The following is a 21,254-nucleotide window of genomic DNA, read 5'->3' on the forward strand; positions in this document are numbered from 1 at the left end:
GTTGCTTCTTGACCTGCATACAGATGTCTCAGGAAACAGGTAAGATGGTCTGGTATCCCCATTTCTGTAAGAACTTCCCACAGTTTGTTTTGATCCACACAGTCAAAGGCTTTAGCATAGTCAATGAAGCAGAAGTAGATGTTTTTCTGAAATCTTGCTTTTTCTATGACCAAACAGATACTGGCAATTTGATCTCTGGTTTCTCTGCCTTTTCAAAATCCAGCTTGTACATCTGGAAGTTCTCAGTTCATGTACTGTTGAAGCCTAGCTTGAAGGATTTTGAAATATTTTAAATCCTAAAAGATGGTGCTGTTAAAGTGCTGCATTCAATATGCCAGCAAATTTAAAAAAACTCAGCAGTGGCCACAGGACTGGAAAAGGTCAGTTTTCATTCCAGTCCCAAAGAATGGCAACGCCAAAGAATGCTCAAACTGCCACATAATTGGGCTCATTTCACATGATAGCAAGATAATGCTCAAAATTCAAGACTAGACTTTTAAAAATGATACAATTTAATAAAGAGGTGGATCATTCCCTTGTGGGTTTATTTTGCTTTCTTATTGATTCATCTCATGTTGAAGATGTTTTTCCATTTATTTTGCTCTTATAAAGGACTTAACACAAACACCAAGCCTTTCTTCTCTGTTACCATGGACCCAGATCTCTAGCTCCTCCTATAAATTGTCTAAGTAACCTTATAGTGACTTTGGGGGGTGGTATGAACCCGTGTCTCCTACGTAGTCCAGATGTCCTAAACTTGTAAGAGCTATCTTCCCCCTCCTGCCTGCCTCAAACACGAATTCTTTCTAGGTGCCCGGAACCTGCTCATTGTTGGGGATAAAGTGGCCTGTGGACACACGTGTTTATAAGTAACTGTACGATTGTGATATTGTGGTTTTATAGTAATAAATTTATGTTGGTCTTTCTCCACCTTCTGACACAGGTCTCCTGAAATCCTTTTAATTTCCTGAGAGGAGCTTCTTTTGTTCTAATGAGATGACTCTGGGTAGACTCCTGGATAACTCTGGGGTGAGGTCTGGTCACCAGAAAGACTGACCTGGGTTTAGAAGCTTGGGGTTTTCAGCCCCACCTCCACCCTCCAGGAAACGGTAGGGGCTGGAGACTGAGTGAATGTCTGTCATGCCCACCTAAGGAAGCCTCCCCAAAAGTCCCAACAGCAGAGGGCCAGGAGAGCTTCCTTGCTGCAGACACATCCACATGCTTGGAGGGGGACGCCAGCTTCATGGGGACAGATACTGCTGTCTTAGGATCCTCCCAGAACTCTCCCTGGGGACACTGCTTCACCCGGACACTCATATACGTCCTTTATCTCATCCTGTAATAGACCAGTAAACGTTAAGTTGGCATTTCCCTAAATTCTGTGAGCTGTTCTAGCAAATAATTGAATCCAAGGGGTTGGGGGGGGGGTGGGGAGGGCACAGGGACGTCTGGTCTGCAGTCCAGTGGGACAGAGTGGTGGGTAACCTGGGGACCTCACAGTGATTGCCACCTGAAGCGGGCTGTCTCATGGACCTGAGTCCTTACCCTAGAGGACATGGGGTTCTTTAGAAGAGTGTCAAAACCGAGTTAAATGGTGGGATGCCGAGCTGGCATCACACGTCTAGTGTCGGGGGCTGGGGGTGGTGAGTGTGTTCACAGAGCGAAGGAGACTCAGGAGGGGGAAAAAACTGAGGATTTTTCTTTTCACAAGGATAGTGTGAAAAAATGCTTTAAAAAAGCTGTGAGAGCCACAAGAGCACATGGCAACAGTTTCTCCAATGGATTTGTTAATGTCAGTGTTAAAAATATGGACATTTGGAAATTAGCTCTGAGGTACTTAACTTTACTCAATAGAGAAACTGGCTAAAATAGTTTAGCTTTAGTTAGTCCTTTCAGACATTTTTGCAAGATCACTTTAGCCCTCGTTTGATAGTTGGAAAATCCCACACTTTATAGGAAACTCAAAACAGAAAGGAGAATTTTCTTGCAGTAACATCCCTGTTGCATTTTGCAGAGAAACACTGGTGTGAATGTGCCTAAAGCCCAGTGACTCCGAGATGGGAATGGCTGGCCCAGGTCCTCGTCCCACTCGTCCCTTCAGCCCCATGCAGGCCCATGTTGGACCACTCATCTCACCTCCCAAGGGCTGACTCAATGTCACTAAAAAGGAAGTTTTATGAGTATTCAGAATAGCAACAGAAAACCCATCTCCTCAGGCAGTGTGTTTTTTGTTAACATGTCCTGTAACAAATCACATTTTTTTTTTTTTTATTATTTTTTTTTTCCAGTGGGTTTGTCATACATTGATATGAATCAGCCATGGATTTACATGTATTCCCAATCCCGATCCCCCCTCCCACCTCCCTCTCCACCCGATTCCTCTGGGTCTTCCCAGTGCACCAGGCCGGACCACTTGTCTCATGCATCCCACCTGGGCTGGTGATCTGTTTCACCATAGATAGTATACATGCTGTTCTTTTGAAATATCCCACCCTCACCTTCTCCCACAGAGTTCAAAAGTCTGTTCTGTATTTCTGTGTCTCTTTTTCTGTTTTGCATATAGGGTTATCGTTATCACCTTTCTAAATTCCATATATATGTGTTAGTATGCTGTAATGTTCTTTATCTTTCTGGACAAATCACATTTTTAATGTTTTCTGCCTAAATTGTATATCATGATAGGATTTTGATAATATTTTGCACTTTTCAAGAAAAGTTAAAGATAAAAGTTCACAATAATAAAAATAGTAGAGATACATCAAATATTTTTCTTACATGTCATACAAATTTAGAAAAGTGAAAGAAACAAAAACAAGAAAACCCATGCATTTGTCACTCACAGATAAACCCAAGGTTAATTTTCCATTTTTCCTGCTTATGTAAGACTGTATCTACATTTTTGTTAAAATAAAAATGGACAACATGCACTGTCTTAAAATACATATTTAATATTTAGGATACTCTTTCCATACCATGGAAAGATGGGACCATCTTTCCATACCATCACCAACCCTGCTGTAGAACCATTCTAGGCTGCCTCCCATGCCCTTTGTCACCATTCATTAACACAATCCTCTTACTGTTAACATGTTTGTTTCTCAATACTCATTATTAGAAGCAGTGATTCAATTGCAAAAGAAACTTTTGTACTCTTGTGGCTTTTGAATTTGTAAAAGAAAATTAAGAAATTGACTAAAAAACAGTTTTCTAACATCAAAGTAGTAGACTCATATTTAATTGGGTTGAATAGAACAAAAGTTTTAGCAGTTCATTAGAGCTCTGGTGAGAGTAAATAACATGAGGCATTAATTTTGTTCCAAAAGCCTGGAATATTATTACAATTTATTTGTAGTTAAGAAAAATAATTTAGAGTAATAGTAGCATTATATTACAATAGCACATATAGTGAGAATCACATATCTAATGTACATAACACTAGTGTAACTGGTATTTATGAATATCCTGGAAATTTGCTATAATGTCTTTTTGTACTGTCAATCTTTAGGTTCAACAGCATCTAAATTCTCTCAGATTCAGTCTTGAAAAGAGACACACAAAAATGAGTAGTATGGAGTCTCTTTTCATGTGCCTGTTGTCTTTCTGTATATCTTCTTTGGAGAAACATTGGGTTGCTGTCTTTTGTTGTGGTGGTTATTGAGTTATAGGAGCTGTTTGTGTATTTTGGAAGTTAAACCCTTGTTGGTCACATCATTTGCAAATATCTTCTCTCAAACAGAAGATATTTTTGTACTGGGACCACTGAATACCCACATGCAAAAGTTGGACTCTTACCTCACCCCATATTCAAAGTTAACTTAAAATGGGCCCACGGCCTATATATAAAAATCAACATTATAAAACTCGAGAAGAAAACACGAGAGTAAATCTTCACAACCTTGGATTTGGCCATGATTTCTTAGACCTGATACCAAAAACACCAGCAACAAAAGACAAAATAGGTAAATCAGACTTCCTCAAAACAAAAAATTGATGCTTTTGAACTGCAGAGTTGGAGAAGACTCTTGAGTGTGGACTGCAAGGAGATCCAACCAGTCAATCCTGAAGGAAATCAGTCCTGAATATTCATTGGAAGGGCTGATGCTGAAGCTGAAACTCTAATACTTTGGCCACCTGATGTGAAGAACTGACTTATTGGAAAAGACCCTGATGCTGGGAAAGGTTGAAGGCAGGAGGAGAAAGGGACGACAGAGGATGAGATGGTTGGATGGTATCACCTACTTGATGGACATGAGTTTGAGCTGGCTCCGGGAGTTGGTGATGGACAGGGAAGCCTGGCATGTTGTAGTTCATGGGGTTGTAAAGGGTCGGACATGACTGAGCAACTGAACTGAACTGAATTGATAAAAGGAGAAAGGAAAAAGATAATCCACCATCCAAAATGGCACAGGCTATTGTAAATCATATCTCTGACACATGTCTATAGCCACCCAGCCCATGCCCCTGCTGGTGCAGTGGGGTGCCTGTGTGACCCCTCCTGTCCCAGTTGATGAAGGGACTGCAGGTCCCACAGAACCCAAGGGATGGTCATCCTCCTCTGCACCCTTGGGGAGTGAGTGCTGGATTGCTTTGAGCCCAGATTCCTTCTCATCACTGGCCTCAAAGGCTGAGCGCTTCAGCATGCCTCCAGAAGAACAGGGAGTATTTACAGGTCTTTGAAAATAGTCTTCACTTTTCTTCATGATCTTACCATATGATCCAGTCCTTGAATTCCTTGGTATCAATCGATCCACATGAGTCACATGCTTATATCCACACATAAAGCTGCTCCTGGACATGTAGGGCAGATTTGTCCATCACCGGCAGAACTTGGAAGCAACCAAGATGTTTTTCAGAAGGTGAATGGGCATAGAGATTGGGCTCCATCCATTCAACAGAATGGTGCTGAAAGGCATGGAGTCTTGGCAAGACAAGTGGGGCACCTTAACATATTACTCATTGAAAGAAGCCAATCTGGGGATGGGGCAAAGCTTGGGGTACCAATTACATATGACATTTGGGAAAAGGCAAACCATGAAAAGGGTGAAAAATCAGTGCATAGCCAGGAGTTTGCGGCAGGGTTGAGGGGTGGGGGGTAATAAATGGGTCAAGCACAGAGGAATTTTATGGCAGGGAACTGTAGGATGTGATACATTCATGGTGAGATACATTTGTCAAAACCCATAGAATGTATGACTCTAGGAGTGATGCCTAATGTAAATGCTGGACTCTGGTGATCATGATGTATCCATGTAGATTCATCCATAGTAACTGACACCAGAATGTTGTAGGATAGTTGGGATAGTTGAGCACCTGTGTGGGGAGGGGTGGAGGTGGCAGGGTGGGAGAAGCAACAGCAGAGCTGGGGGCACATAGCGCCTTTCTGTTCTCGGTCCAATTTTGCTGTGAACTCAAAACTTCTTTAAAAAAGAAAAAACGCCTATTTAAACAAACAAAAAAAAAATTCCAGTAGTATTCCATGGCTGCTCCTCTTCAAGTCCTCAATTTGGCTGGGCCACTTGAGAGTTAAACTTCAGCAGATATTGTCATTTCAACCTGCATCCTTTCCAAGTTTCATCTGACATCTACTTTTTAATCTCACTGCACAGTTTTCTGTTTTTTAAGATAGTACTTTTTCTTCTTTTTAAAATTAATTTTAAAAATTAATTATTTTTTAGCTATATTACACATCTTGCAGGATCTTAATTCCTCAACCAAGGATTGAACTTGGGCCCTTGCAGTGAAAGCACCGAGTCCTAACCACTGAATCACCAGGAGATTCCCTTTCTCTCCCCCCACCGTTTAAAAAAGTTGCTTTATAATTGATGGGCAATATTATATTAATTTTCTGGTACACAACATAGTGCTTCTATATTTTTATGCATTATAAAATGATCACCAAGATAAGTCTAGTTACCATTTGTCACCAAACAATGTTATTACGGGGTCATGGACTCTACTCCCTAGTCTGTACATTACATCCCTGTGACATTTGTTTTATAACTGGAATTCAGTACCCCCTAATCTTTCTCACCCTCTGCACTCATGCCTCTATCCTTCTCCCTTCTGTCAACCACCAGCATGTTCTTGGGATGAGTCATTTCTGTTGCGTTTGTTCACTTGTAATATTTTGTAGTTTCTATGTATGAGTGACATCATAAGGTTTCTCTTTCTCTGTCTGCCATATCTCACTTAACACGATACCCTCTAGGTCCATTCATGTTGTTGTGGTATCATTATTTTTTGTGGCTGAGTCATAAATCATTGTGTATGTATGTATACATATGAAAACTTCTCTATCCATTTGTCAGTCGGTGGACATTTTGGTGGCTTCCATGCCTTGGCTATTGCCAGTAAAGCTGCCATGAACATAGTGGTGTGCATATCTTTTTGAATTTGTGTTTTTGTTGACCTCAGAAAGATACCCCAAGTGTAATTCCTGCATCATATGGTAGTTTTAGTCTTAATTTCTTGAGGAAACTCTGTACTGTTTTCCATAGTGGCTGTACCAGTGAACATTCCCAACTAAATGCATGAGGGTCCTCCAAATCCTTGCTACTAGTTACTTGTTGTCTTTTGGATGGTAGCCATTTTTTTTAAGGTGTGAGGTGATAACCTCATTGTTCTTTTGTTGTGCATTTCCCTAATGATAAGTGATACTGATGATAGTTTCATGTGTCTCTTGGCCAGCTGTACATACTCTGGAAAAATGTTCGTTCCAACTTTTATTTGGATTTTTGGCTTTTGGAGGCTCACTTGCATGAGTTCTTCATCTATTTTGGATAGGAACCCCTTTTCAGATATATTGTTTGCAAATATTTTGTCACGTTCAGTATGCTGCCTTTTCATTTTGTGGATGCTTTCCTTTGCCTTTGAAAAGCTTTTCAGTTGAATGGAGTCCCATTGGTTTATTCTTCTTTTGTTCCCCTTGCTTTGGGGGACAGAGCCAGAAAACATTGCTTTGACTGATGTCAAAGAGTGTACTGCCTATGTTTTCTTCTAGGAGCTTCAGGCCTTACATTGAAGCATTTGATTTATTTTGAGGTTGCTTTTGTAGATGGTACAAGAAAGGATTCCAGTTTGATTCTTGTGCATGCAGCTGTCGGTTTTCCCAATACTGTTCCTTGAAGAGGCTATCTTTCCCCCCATTGTATAGTCCCACCTCCTTTGTCATAGATGAATATATGCATGTGTTTATTTATGGGCCTTCAATTATGTTCCATGAATCTATACAATACTTTTGTTCCAATACCATACTGTCATTATTATTCTAGATTTGTAGTTTGAAATCAGGGAGCATGATATGTCCAAGTTTGTGCTTCTTTTTGTATTGACCATTCAGGTTCTTTTGTGTTTTCTGTCACATTTTAGAATTCTTTGTTCTAGTTCTCCATAAAATTCCATTGATATTTTGATAGGAATGGCATCAAATCTCTAGATTGCTATGGGGTGTGGAATCATTTTAACAATACGATTTTTTTTCTAATCCAGGAACAGGTTGTATATGTCCATTTGTTTGTGTTATTTCCAATTTCTTTCTTCAGCATCTTTCAGTTTTCCAAGTACAGGTTTTTTACCTACTGGTTTAGATGTGTTCCTAGGGATTTAATTTTGTTAATGTCATTGTCAATAGTGTTGTTTGTCTTAATTTCTCATTCTGATTGTTTGTTGCCAATGTATAGCCATGTAATCGATAAAAGCAGAGACATCACTTTGCCAACAAAGGTCCGTATAGTCAAAGCTATGGTTTTCTCAGTAGTCATGTATGGATGTGAGAGTTGGACCATAAAGAAGGTTGAGTGCCAAAAAAACTGATACTTTCAAATTGTGTTGCTGGAGAAGACTCTTGAGAGTCCCTTGGACAGCAAGGAGATCAAACCAGTCAATCCTAAAGGAAATCAGTCCTGAATATTCATTGGAAAGACTGATGTTGAAGCTGAAGCTCCAATACTTTGGCCACCTGATGTGAAGAGCCAACTCATTGAAAAAGACCCTGATGCTGGGAAAGATTGAAGCAGGAGGAGAAGGGGGCAACAGAGGATGAGATGACTGGATGGCATCATTTCAATGGACATGAATTTGAGCGAACTCCAGGAGATAGTGAAGGACAGGGGATCCTGAGGTGCTACAGTCCATGGGGTTGCAAAGAGTCAGATATGACTTAGTGACTAAACAATAGCTGCTTTGTGTCTTGCAACTTAACTGAATTTTCCAATGAGTTGTATTTGCTTTGGTGAGTCTTCCTAAGGATTTTCTACATAAAACATCATGTCATCTACAAACAGTGACAGTTTTACTTTTTCCTCTGCCATTGGATTCCTTTTATTTCTTTTTCTTATCTAGTTACTATGTCTAGGACTTCCTAGATCATGTTGAATGACAGTGGTGAGAATGGTCGGTCAGTGTTAGAGTTGAGTTTAAGTATAACTGGCCCTCTTTTTCTTCCTCCCTCTCCATCTCTCTGAGGCTTCCAGGAAGGACAGGACTAGTCCAGGGTCACACATGACTCAGCGAGGTGAACTGTACCTTTATTTCTCTGCACCCCCCAGGCTTGGGCATAGTTTTCTGTATCATGTATCTTCTTTGACCAGGTATCCACTTAGAGCTTTCCTATTTTTTGTCTTTCTTTTTTATTTTAAAAATTTTGAAAGTGTGATAATACATTTACAGGAGACTTGGAAAATACAAAACAAAGTTACATATAGTTCAACTATATATTATAATTATTTTTTAAGTAGATAAATTTAGATTTTTAGTTGGAGTTTCAATATCAAACTGTCAAAAATTAATAGCATGAATATACAGAAAAGTAGAAGGATACAGTAGACCTGAAAAGCACTATGAACCAATTCAACATAATTAAGATTTATAAAATTTTCACACAACAGCAGGGTACAAATTCTATTCAAGTTCCCATAGACTATAAACCAGGAGACATTGGAACATATCCAGGGCCACAAAACAAGGTACAAAAATTTCATGATTTTGTATTGAAATCATAGAGTCTATCTCTTATTATTGTGTAATTATGTTAAAATCATTACCAAAAGATATTTGAAAATAACCCACATATTTTCAAGTATAATGTGGCAGTTACAAAGAGAAATCTTTGACTTAGCCATTGAATGCTGCTGCTAAGTTGCTTCAGTCGTGTCCAACTGTGTGACCCCATTGACAGCAACCCACCAGGCTCCTCTGTCCCTGGGATTCTCCAGGTAAGAATACTGGAGTGGGTTGCCATTGCCTTCTCCAATGCATGCATGCATGCTAAGTCGCTTCAGTCATGTCCGACTCTGTGAGACCTCATGGACAGCAGCCCACAAGGCTCCTCTGTCCACAGGATTCTCTAGGTAAGAATACTGGAGTAGCCATTGAATAGATCTTTCCTATTTTTAATGGGGTTGCTTGTGTTAGAGGGAATATCAGACCACCTGACCTGCCTCTTAAGAAATCTGTATGCAGGTCAGGAAGCAACAGTTAGATCTGGACATGGAACAACAGACTGGTTCCAAATAGGAAAAGGAGTATGTCAAGGCTGTATATTGTTACCCTGCTTATTTAACTTATATGCAGAGTACATCATGAGAAACGCTGGGCTGGAAGAAGCACAAGCTGTCAAGATTGCTGGGAGAAATATCAATAACCTCAGACATGCAGATGACACCACCCTTATGGCAGAAAGTGAAGAGGAACTAAAAAGCCTCTTGATGAAAGTGAAAGAGGAGAGTGAAAAAGTTGGCTTAAAGCTCAACATTCAGAAAACTAAGATCACGGCATCTGGTCCCATCACTTCATGGCAAATAGATGGGGAAACAGTGGCTGACTATATTTTTCTGGGCTCCAAAATCACTGCAGATGGTGACTGCAGCCATGAAATTAAAAGACACTTATTTCTTGCAAGGAAAGCTATGACCAACCTAGACAGCATATTAAAAAGCAGAGACATTACTTTGTCAACAAAGGTCCATCTAGTCAAGGCTATGGTTTTTCCAGTGGTCGTGTATGGATGTGAGAGTTGGACTATAAAGAAAGCTGAGCGCAGAAGAATTGATGCTTTTGAACTGTGATGTTTGAGAAGACTCTTAAGAGTCCCTTGGACTGCAAGGAGATCCAACCAGTCCATCCTGAGGGAGATCGGTCCTGGGTGTTCATTGGAAGGACTGGTGCTGAAGCTGAAATTCCAATACTTTGGCCACCTGATGCATAGAGCTGACTCTTTGGAAAAGACCCTGATGCTGGGAAAGATTGAGGGCAGGAGGAGAAGGGGATGACAGAAGATGAGATGGTTGGATGGCATCACCAACTCAATGGACATGGGTTTGGGTGGACTCTGGGAGTTTGTGATGAACAGGGAGGCCTGACGTGCTGCCTTTCATGGGGTCACAAAGAGTCGGACATGACTGAGTGACTGAACTGATTGTGTTAGAGTTCTTTGTATATTTTGAGATATTTATTTGCAAATATTATTTGATATTTTGTTTGCAAATATTTTTTCCCAGTTATACTGTGCTTTTGATTTTCTGAACAAGGTCTTTCACACAGTAGAAATCTTTAATTTTAGTAAGTCCACAGAATCCCTTGTTTTACTTTCTGATTGCTTTTTTTGTGTGTTGTATTTTAAAACTACAAAGCTTGTGATCTGCATGACCAAACCCAAGCTCATGTCAATTTTCTTTTATATTTTCTTCTATAATTTTGAATAGTTTTGCATTTAAAATTTGTCTATGAATAATTTGGGGCTTCCCTGGTGGCTTGGTGGTAGAGAATCTGCCTGTCAGTGCAGGAGACGTGGGTTTGATTCCTGGGTTGGGAACATCCCCTGGAGGAGGAAATGGCAACTCACTCTAGAATTCTTGCTTGGAGAATCCCATGGACAGAGGGGCCTGGGGGCTATAGTCTGCTGCTGCTGCTGCTGCTGCTGCTAAGTCGCTTCAGTCGTGTCCGACTCTGTGTGACCCCAAAGATGGCAGCCCACCAGGCTCCCCCGTCCCTGGGATTCTCCAGGCAACAACACTGGAGTGGGTTGCCATTTCCTTCTCCAGTGCATGAAAGTGAAAAGTGAAAGTGAAGTCGCTCAGTCATGTCTGACTCTTAGCGACCCCATGGACTGCAGCCTACCAGGCTCCTCTGTCCATGGGATTTTCCAGGCAAGAGTACTGGAGTGGGGTGCCACTGCCTTCTCCGGGGCTATAGTCTATGGGGTCACAAAAGAGTCAGCCATGAGCTAGTGACTAAACAATAACAACATGAATAATTTTGAGTGCATTTGGTGTAAGTTGTAAAGTTTGCATCTACATTAATTTCATCCCATATGGTTTCCAATTCATTGCTTTTAAGTTTTAGAAAAGTTCTTTACGTTTTAGAAAAGTTCTGGGTTATTGTCTCCATTTCAGTTCAAACTTCCACAGTTTAAGGGTTTCAGCAGTTCTGCCTGCAGGAGCGCTGTCTCCCATGAAGTGTGAGGGAGGCATGACCTGCACCTCCCACACTGACCACAGCGTGGCGCTGAACTCACCTCTCTGACCCACAGCGCTTCTGCTTTCCGGTGGATTGGGCTCCCAGTGCAGCTGAGAGGAGCTGTGTCTTCTGAGGCACCGGAGGGCTTCCATCTGGAACTCCCGGGTCAGCGTCTCTGCCGACAGGAGCTCAGTTCCCTTACGACTTCCTGGGGTTTTGGCCTCGGGACAACACGGGGCTGCGTCCACGCTGGGTCGTTTGTTGACGACCCAGGCGACCCGGGGAGGAAAAGGTGAGGAAAATTGAGCAGTTTGGAGAGAGACTGCTTGAATGACTGCTATTTTCACACGATCCAGAGGGACTTGGTGTGGAAAGCTGGGTTTTTAGTCAGTTTTGTGTGCAGCGTAGATGATGTCTAAGTTCTTTCTTTAGTATGTGGTGTCCAGTTTTCCCAGCACTGTTTATTGTGGGGACTGTCCTTCCCCTTGGTGAGTCATTGGCCCCGTTGTCCTAAGTTAACAGACCCATCCGTGTGGGCTGAATTCTGGGCTGTCTGTCCTGTTCCTCTGGGCAGTGTGCCTCTTTTGTGCCAGTTCCTCACAGTTTTGGTGACTGTAGCTTCCCCAAATGCGGTGTGAAGTCTGGGAGGGGGATACCTCCTGCCTATTCTCCTTTCTCAGGGTCGCCTTAGCTCTTTGGGGTCCTTTGCGGTTCCACACAAATTTTAGGAGGATTTGCTCTTTTTCTGTGAAAAATTCCATTGGAATTTTAGGAGGGCTTGCCTTCACTGTGTACTTTGGGTAGAATGGACATTTTAACAATAATAATTCTTGCATTTCATGAGCAGGGATATCTTTCCACTGATTTGTGTCTTCTTCCATTTATTCATCATTGTCTTAAAGTTTTCAGTATGCAGATATCTAACATCCTTTGTTAAATTTATTCCTTGGTAATTTGTTCTTTTGATGCCGTTGTAAATAGTTTTGTTTTTTCTCTTTTTGATGGCTCATTTTTAGTGTTTAGAAATGCAGTTGATTTGTGTATATTGATTTTGCGTCTTTACTGAATTCTAATTTTTTTGGTGGAATGATGTAGAAGATGGGAATTCCAAACTCCACTGTTTCTACCACATCCAGGTCATCCGCAACACGGAAAACAGCGGCTTCTAATATGATTTTCCCACAGTGCCTCTAAATTCCATGTGGACTTTGGGTGAACTGGATCTGGGTATGTCTTGGCCTCTATTTGGAAGTTTGATGCTTTCTCTGTTTTTCTGGAATGGTTTTGACATGGTGTTTTGAAAAGTAATTTACTTACCAGTAATTTCAAATGTACAGACAACTTTACAAACATAAAATCAAATTTTGTACTTGATTAAATATATTTCTAAATATAGATGTTGACATTATTTAAAGCGGAATTGCTTTCATAAATTCTTTTTCAGATTATTTATTGCTATGTATATGTATAAGATAAATGTTTATGAATTGATATTTTTTCCTGTAACTTTGCTGAATTAGTTGACTAGTCAAATATTTTTTTTTATTGTTTTAGGAAGTTTTATATGTAAGATGGTGTGATCTGTATCCTGTGAATTGATATAGTTTTAATTTTTCCATTCACACATGAAAATTTTGTTTCTTTCCTTAAAACTCTGGGTTGAACGTCCAGTGCCCTATTGAGTAACAGTGGTGAAGGTCAGCTTCCTGGCCTTGTTCCTGATTTCAGGAGTAAATCTTTCAGTTTTTAACACCGAGAGTGAAGTTTGCTATAGCTTTGTATATTATTCTTTCTAATATGGCACAAATATTCTTTTATTACTACTTTCTTTAGTGTTTGTATCATGAGATAACATTAGAGTTTGATTATAGCTTCTTCTGCAATAATTGATATGATAGTTTGTTTTTACATCATGCCCTGACAGTGGTTCACTACATTGCTTAGTTTTAAAATGTGAAACAACCTGACATTTTTGGTGTCGAGATACTTGCTTATGGCATCATCCGTGCAATGTTCTGTTGGTTTCATGTTGCTCCAATTTTGTGGAGGATTTTTGTGTTCATAAAGTATGCTGGTGTAGTTTTACTTTTCTGATGTATTTGTGTGATTTGATTAGATTTTCCCTGGTGTTGGTTTGGAGGGTTAACATCAGGGCTGGGAGTGGTGTGAGAGCTGGGTTATGGGTTATGGTTGCCATTATGTGACCCTGCACATAGCAACCCAGGCTGCCCTCCTGTGACATGCCTGTCCTGCCAGCTCCTGCCCAGCCCTCTAGAGACTCCTCACTCCCCATAGGGCAAGAGTGACCCTCCCCCGCTCCCCCCATTGGCATCCCTCCTGCCTCTGCCTGTCCATTCATTCTGCCTGAATCAGGACACCACTTCCTCCATGAGGCTCCTGGATTCCACCTTGGAGCATTCCCCAGCCCCCACATGTTCCCACAAGCTGTGTCAACCCCCAGGATCTGTCACCTCAAGAGGCCCCAGGAACATGGACTCCCCTGGGTTAAGATGAGGTCACTGACCTGTGTGTGAGGCGGGAGCAGAACTCATGGGGGAGAAGGCAAGGTGAGAACAGGAGACAGAGACGGGCAGGGAGAGACCTGGGACCGATTGACCACAGGACCTTCAAGAGGAGCTGGCGCCCAACACCTGATCTCAGGCTCCAGGCCTGAGAACAAGCATCCCCTGTTCCAGTACCCACTCCCCCCAGGGTCTGGTAGGTGTGATGGGGGCTCAAGAAACAGATATCTGGCCTGTGGGGGAGGGATGCTGTGCTTGTTGAAACCCAGGACGGTCACTGGCCGCTTCCCCTCTAGACATAACCCCCACTCTTCCTGGGGGAGGAACCCAGGGTCCAAGAACCTTCTACTCTTACCTGTTATGGCTACCTCTCCCCCCACCCCCTGCCACCGGGCATCTCAGGCCTCAGAAAGAAGCCACAGTGTTGTGGTGACCATGGCAATTGGCTGCAGGCCACCCCCATCCCACCTCCTGACCTGAGTGTGGCCATCTGAGTCGCTCCCCACCCCAGCCCAGGTGCCTTGTTTTATAGGACAGGTCCTCGAGCTTTGTTTCTTTCCTGGACTGGGTTATCCAGTGGGCAGTGGTGACTGAGGCCTGTGAATCTGGCCAGAGAGGTCCTCCCCAAGAGCCCAGGCACAGCTGGGCCAGAACAGATCCCTCCCTTCCCTTCCGTACCCCTCGGAGTGAGGATAAGGCCCTAGTGATCCCAAGAAGAGACATGGCACCCAGAGGACTAGACCATCCACAGACCAGGGACTGAATGTCCACCTCACTCCCCCAGAGAGAGAGATGTCTTCAGGAGGGCTGCCAGAGTGGCCCATATCCCCACAAACATCCAGCCTCAGGGAACCAGGCAGACAGAAAACCGCCTTGGGGAGGGCTGGGGTGGGAGGCTGTGTTTATAGATCCCGCCTTCGGGAAAGGGGGTCGGCCTGAGGGAGGGTGGACCTGCTCCCGCGCCGAGCACTCACTGACCGTCCCACTGCCGCCCCTGCCCCTCTCCCGCTCCCTGTGACCTCACCGCCTCATTCGGAAACCCTCCTCTCTAGGCTCCAAGTGCCCACACTTCCCACCTCAACCTCATCTCTCTCCAGTTCAGTTTGCCCTTTTCCCGCGCCGGTGAGGAGGCGTGTGAACACCCACACTGTTGTGTTCAGCAGTGTGGACGGGGCTTCCCTTCTCTTCCTGGCTCGCGTCCAGCAGGACACCGCGCGGTTTCCAGGGGTGAGGGGCTGGGTGCCGCCCAGCGGGGAGCGGCCCTGACACCTGTGCCTGCAGCGCCACCTGCCGGTGTCTCCGTCCTCCCGCTGGGCACAGTCTTCCCCCTCCCTCCGCCGCCTGGGATTATCTGTCTCCTCGCCCTGGAGGGATCAGTTTCTTGACCCCACCCCTTTCACCCCCAGCTCTGCACCCCTCATGCAGAATCAGGGATGACCCAGGACCCTCCCCGGGCTCCCTTTCCTGCCCACCCTTGGTCGTGTCCTCAGTCACTTGTGCTTACAGGTGAGGGTTCCCTCCAGATGCTCCTAAACGCTTCACCCCAACATTCTCCTGGGGATGGGCCCCGTGTCCTATAGGGTCGCTCCACCCTCACCAGGTTCCGACTGCATGAGGAAGGCAGGCATCAAGCCTGCTGCGTGCACTGCTGTGCCTCCCGCTGATTACACACGCATGACCCTGCCCCAGGACATGGGAAAGGCAGCCCTCCCTTACGTGGGGAGACGTGACTGACCACAGGGTGGACGTCAGCTCTCGGCTCAGGGCAAGGGCAGCTGGGTGCTCGCTCCTGGGACCCTTTTCAACCCAGCCTGATGCTGAGCTGCCTTTGTTCCCTTCCTGTTGTCCCTCTGCTGGCCTCGCTCTGTGAGCAGAGCAGGGCAAGGTGGTCAGTGGTCACAGGCTGAGGCACAGGGACATTGGCTGAGCCACGTGACCCCTGCTGACCGCGCGGATCAGGCACTGCACTGGGGCGTGTTTGGTGTGGGGTCACCTGCCCGCAGAGAGGCCATGCCTCTGTTCTTGGCTCCAGAGTTCACCTTGAGTCTGACAGGAGTGTCCCTGCTCCCTGGGCTGCTCTGCGCTGATGTTATGGTGCATGGTAGGTCTCCCGTGGGGGTTGGAGGCCGAGGTTGGGCACGTCGTAGCCCCATGTTGCTATGACAGACCCCAATAAATCCTGCACCTCAGGACTTAGGTGATCTTCCTGAGCTGCCGCAGCTGAGAAGGATGGACCCTGTTCCACACTTATGTCCTCGCTGAGTTTAACCTGCATCTTTCACCATAACTAACCCCAAGTATAACAGCTTTGGGGACTTTTGGGAGCCTCCAAGAAAAGCAGCTGGGAGGGGGTCTCTGGGACCCTGAATCTGCAGTGGGGGTCAGAAGTGGGGGGTCTTGGGCCCCTGGAATCTGAAGAGCCCCTCTACCAGGGGAGGGCCAGGAGACCGCAGGTGGTAGCTGAGTCTAAGGCTCTCCGGGTATGAGGCATCCTAGCCCCTTGCATCACCAAGAGGCTGGCTCCCTCCTCTCCTCAGCCCCCAGGCCTGGTCCCTGCTTCTGAGAAATTTCCTAGGGTGGGGTCCTGGTGCTGCAGGTGCCCCCGTGCTGTGGCCTCTTGAGTCTCCAGGGAGGATAAGGAGTGAGAGACTTGTCCACAGAAAGGGAGCTTCTGTCAGAACAGAGCCTGGGGCTGCCGCAACCCCCCCACCACCCCCAGGTGCACGGGGCAGGACCAAGAGAGTGAGGCTCCTTCCCCTCCCAAGACATGCAGGACACATGGGGCACTGTTCATTGGACCTTCACTCAGTGTTAAAACCTCCCACACAGGCCTGTTGGGTGAGAGACACCATTTAAAGACTATTAATGGGGTGGTGTGGGCTGGGGGCTGAAGCTGGGGTGGGGCAAATTGGAAAATCACCCAAGGACACACACTCCCTGCAGCGACCCCCCCAGGTGAGCCCAGGTGGAGGTGGACCCCTCTAGTCAGAGACCTCACATTCTGGGCCCCTGGGGGACAAGTATCCAAGCATCCCCAGTTCTTGTCTAGTTTCACAAGAAACACTGATTTTTTTTTCTCCACACTTTTAAAAGTAGAGAATCTATTATCTTGGAAGAATAGAAGAAGTCTCTTCGGCAAGCAAGGGGCAATTCAGATTGGAGGAACTAGTGACACAAGTTATATGCAGGAAGTTCCGATTGATCCAGTTGTAGAAATAACATGAATGTCTTCTTGTCTAGTTGTGTAAAGCTTCTAGTGGGCTGTCTCAGCTTGAGACTGGTAACACTCACAGCTGAGCCTCTAGGGTCCCATGCGTTGTGGACACAGAGTTGGCTTACTTTCCAGGAGGCTGTGTCTGTTCACAGAAGCCACAAGCAGCTCCCATCCGCCCCAGCCCTGTCGTGACTCTTGAGGGCACAGACCTCTGCTCTCTGTCTGCTTCCACTCCTGTTGGGCTGACTTCTGCTTGGTCTTCTCCACTCTGCTGACAGGCTCTTTAACTCTGGGTTTTTGTTTATGTGCAGGTGGATCCATGGCTTGGCTTCTGTAGACTTCTTAGTCAGCACCGACCTGGATGGGACAGAAGAAGGTTGATCTCCAGGCCTGGAGTCCGAGCCCACCACTGCCTTGTCTTCTTCATGGCCAAGTTCTCACCCCTCCCAGCAGGCCTCTTGGGGGCCAAGGGGATGGGGTGTCCATGGCAGGAGCAGGAGTCCATGACTGGATGGAGTGCCCACACCAGGACTGGAGGGTCTGTCGGGAGCTCCCACCGATCTTGTGGGTCCACACGTCAGAGTTGTAGGCCCATTCATGGTGCACCAGGCTGTCGATGGGACCAGTCCAGCCTGCGCAGGTGCCTGACCACCAAGTGGTCAGTGCAGAATATGCACAGGGAGCCCTGGCAAAGCTCCCAAACTCCCGGGAGGACACTCAGCATGGTCCCTGGAATCACTGGGAGGTCAGCCTACAGGGTCCCCCATCCAATCTCACTAAGTTACAGTAAAGAAACAGAAGACGCCTCCGTGCAGGAAGACAGAATGTCAACAGACTGAGCACTGTCCTGAGGAAGGCAGGCTGGTGTCTGGGAACTGGGTGCTATAGTGGGGTGAATAGGGGGCTCCCAAACGCTATGTCTGCGACATGACCCCAGAATCTGTGAATGTAACCTTATTTGGAAGTAGGTCTTGCAGGTATGATTGGCTACAGATCTGGAAATGAGGTCCTCCTGGATTGGGGTGGCCCTAAATCAAAGAGGGCATCCTTCTAACAGATGCAGATACAGAGGAGACACCAGGTGAAGATGGAGCCAGAGATGGGAGGGAGGGGGTCACAAGCCCAGGGATGCCTGGAGCCCCCAAAACTGGAAGAGGCAGGAAGGACCCTCCAGTGGAGCCTCTGGAGGGAGCGCAGTGCTGGGACATCCTGACCTCAGTCGTCTGGTCTCCAGGACTGAGAGAGGACAGGCTTCTTTTGTTCCAAGCCTGTGTGTGTGCTCATCTGTCACCGCTGCCCCAGGAAACTCATGCAGCTGGTGGGAAGTGCGCTGCCCTGATCTAAAGCCTCCTTCCCATTAGGGGCAGCCCCCTGCACCTATGCTGTTTGCACTAACCATGAAGTTCACACTGAGCCCCAGCTCCGCTTCTGGGCACTGGCATTTGGAGGGTGAGGGCAGACACCACCACTTGACCAGCCCCCAGCTGGGTGCCAAGTCTCTAGTGAGCTTCCCTGGGGGGGGATGGGGGTGGGGGGTGACTGTCAGGGTTCTGCCCTTCATCACTGGGGGAAGAGATACCCTAGACACCCTCGAGGGAGGAGGGGCATGCAGGGTCGTGAGAGTCTGGCTCGAGGCCCCTCCCACCCCTGCATCCCCACTGCACCCCCACTGAGGCCTGTCTTAGCTGTAAGCACACCGGTCTAGAGCCTCCCGGCAATTCCTGAGGTGAGGTGGCCCAGCAGACCCACCCCCTTCCTCCATGTCTAGCAGGTGGGACATCCCTTCTTGCCACTCGAGAAGTAGCTCTGGAGCCGATCTGCGAGTGGTTCTGCGGTTTGCAGGCTGAGCCCCTGTTGCTGTGCTCCCCACATGAGCCCCCAGAGCAAACTGTCTGCCCTGCTGCCTGAATGCCCCCCTCCCTCCACTCAGTATTGTCAGGAAAGGATCAGGTGGTTCTGTAGCAGCGTCTGAACCCTCCTATAATAGGGGTGTCCTTGTTCACAACCCTCTAACTCCCACCGTTAGCAGGAGGTAACAAAGGTCTTTAAGGTAAAGGGTCCAGAGAGAAGAGAGGAAGCTACAAACAAAACCAGCTGGGACCAAGATGGCAACGAATCTTGACTCCCAGCAGACCCCGAGTCTCATTGTATGTTGATTTTACTATATTATTGATGTAGGAGATAGATGGGCTCCAGATTAGACATTTATAACTGGCCTCCTGTTTGCATGTCACGGGACACAAAGAAGTGGGCTTCAGGGTGGATACTTACAACTGTTAGCTTTTCTGAGAGCAGAGAGAGGTGGGCTTCAGTCTAGGTATTTACAATCAGCCTCCTGTTTGCCCTCCAAAATAGAAGTAACAACAGAGAGTAAATAGCCAGTGTTTGTCTCTGGTAAACACCTTACGGTAATAGTCATGGCAAGGACAGAGGGGACAAAACCCTGTATGTGTAAAGGATTCAGGGATCTCTGCCCCTCACTCTTTTGGGACAAGGGAGACACTACACATGCACAGAAAGGCTTCTTGGGGCTCAAAACTCAAAAGATAATGCCAGGCCATAATGAGTCTTGCTCCTCCCAGAAATCTTCACTTCAAGATCCATCTTGGCTGAGGGGTGAGTGTGCACCCAGGGGTAGGTCCCAGGGTAGGTCAGATGTGGGAAAAGAAACCAGGTAATTGGCCTGAAGGAAGACAAAGACCCGGAAGAAGCTCCTCCTCACTGAAGGGTTCGCTCACACCCTTTCTCTGCTGTGCTTCAATCTTAACAAACCATTTCTCTATGTGCTGTACCCCTTGTTGTTTTTCTGTCTCTAATAATTTTATACCTGCATTTACAGTTTCTGTCTCTGTGATAAATATATTTTTCACTGGGGGCAAAGATCCAGGGAAAAGTAGCTTCTAGCCTTTAGCCCTTGTTGGTCTGGTGGCTAGGATTCCTGGTTCTCATCCAGGATTTCCAGGTTCAATTCCTGGGCAGGGAATTTAAGATCTCACTTCATATCACTGCTCACTGCTAACTGAATCATTATATTCACCAGAAGTGACACACCTCCTGGTGGCCATGACCCAACATGAAAAAAAGTGAAAGTGAAGTTGCTTAGTCATGTCCGACTCTGCAACCCCATGGACTATAGCCTGCACCAGGCTTCTCTGTCCATGGGATTTTCCAAGTAAGAGTACCAGAGTGGGTTGCCATTTTCTTCCCCAGGGGATCTTCCCGAACCAGGGATCAAATCCAGGTCTCCCGCCTTGCAGGCAGACACTTTACCCTCTGAGTCACTGGGGAAGCTTCATAACCCAACATGAAGAACCAAAAAAAGGTAAAAAGGAGATGGTACCACTAACTTGGAAAAATCCTGCCCTTCCCTCAGACGTACCTGCCTCCTCAGCATTAGTCTCACTCCTCTTCCCTTTGTCTTTACTGTTTAAAATCAAACCACGTTCTCCAGGAGGGCAAGAAGATGAGCTGTGAACTTAGTTCCTGCTTCTGTGTTCTCTGACCACCGAATAAAGCCTGTGCTCTGTTGGTCTCAGCTTTGGTTTCATAATCACCTACTTGAACCTGAATGGATAAAAGGAAGCCCTGTCTGTTGAGACAGAGACCCCCTAGCCAGGGTAGGGCCTGAGCAGGGTCCATTGGACTTGGTGACGACCTGTGAGGGGACAGGGGTATCTTCCTGGGGTGAGTGGAGGGCACCTCCAGCTGCAGCACCGGCTCCATTTACAGTGTGGCCCCTCCTGGGCCTGGACTGTGAGCTCTCATCCCCACACCCCTGACACCACCCGACAGTCTGACTTGGTGACACTGGCTGCTGGGTTCCAGTCAGGAGGGACCCAGATGCAGCACTTGGAGCCTGATCAGACATGCCTTTTCACAGGCCATGGACGTACTGGGTTTTAAGACTCTGTGTCTAGACCATAAACTGAGCTGCTAGAAGCTGATGTGTGCTCTGGACTTGAAATCCATGTGCAGGGCAAAAGTTCCCACCAGACCTTGACTTGGAAGCTTCTGCATAGGTAATGTCCACATCAGTTCTTCCTTGCCAAGTCCTCCAGGCCTCC

The 21,254-nt window shown here is 46.0% G+C and overlaps 1 long non-coding RNA gene across 1 annotated transcript; it reads left to right on the forward strand.

Annotated features, from left to right (window-relative positions):
• Positions 1-11,540: 11,540 nt before the first annotated feature.
• Positions 11,541-20,972, forward strand: LOC122684991. Its single transcript, XR_006338211.1, has 3 exons — positions 11,541-11,746; positions 12,591-12,681; positions 17,502-20,972. It is a non-coding gene; the product is annotated as an uncharacterized LOC122684991 (long non-coding RNA).
• Positions 20,973-21,254: the final 282 nt, after the last annotated feature.

The sequence above is a fragment of the Cervus elaphus genome, chromosome 27, assembly GCF_910594005.1.
Source record: "Cervus elaphus chromosome 27, mCerEla1.1, whole genome shotgun sequence".
Classification (NCBI taxonomy): domain Eukaryota; kingdom Metazoa; phylum Chordata; class Mammalia; order Artiodactyla; family Cervidae; genus Cervus; species Cervus elaphus.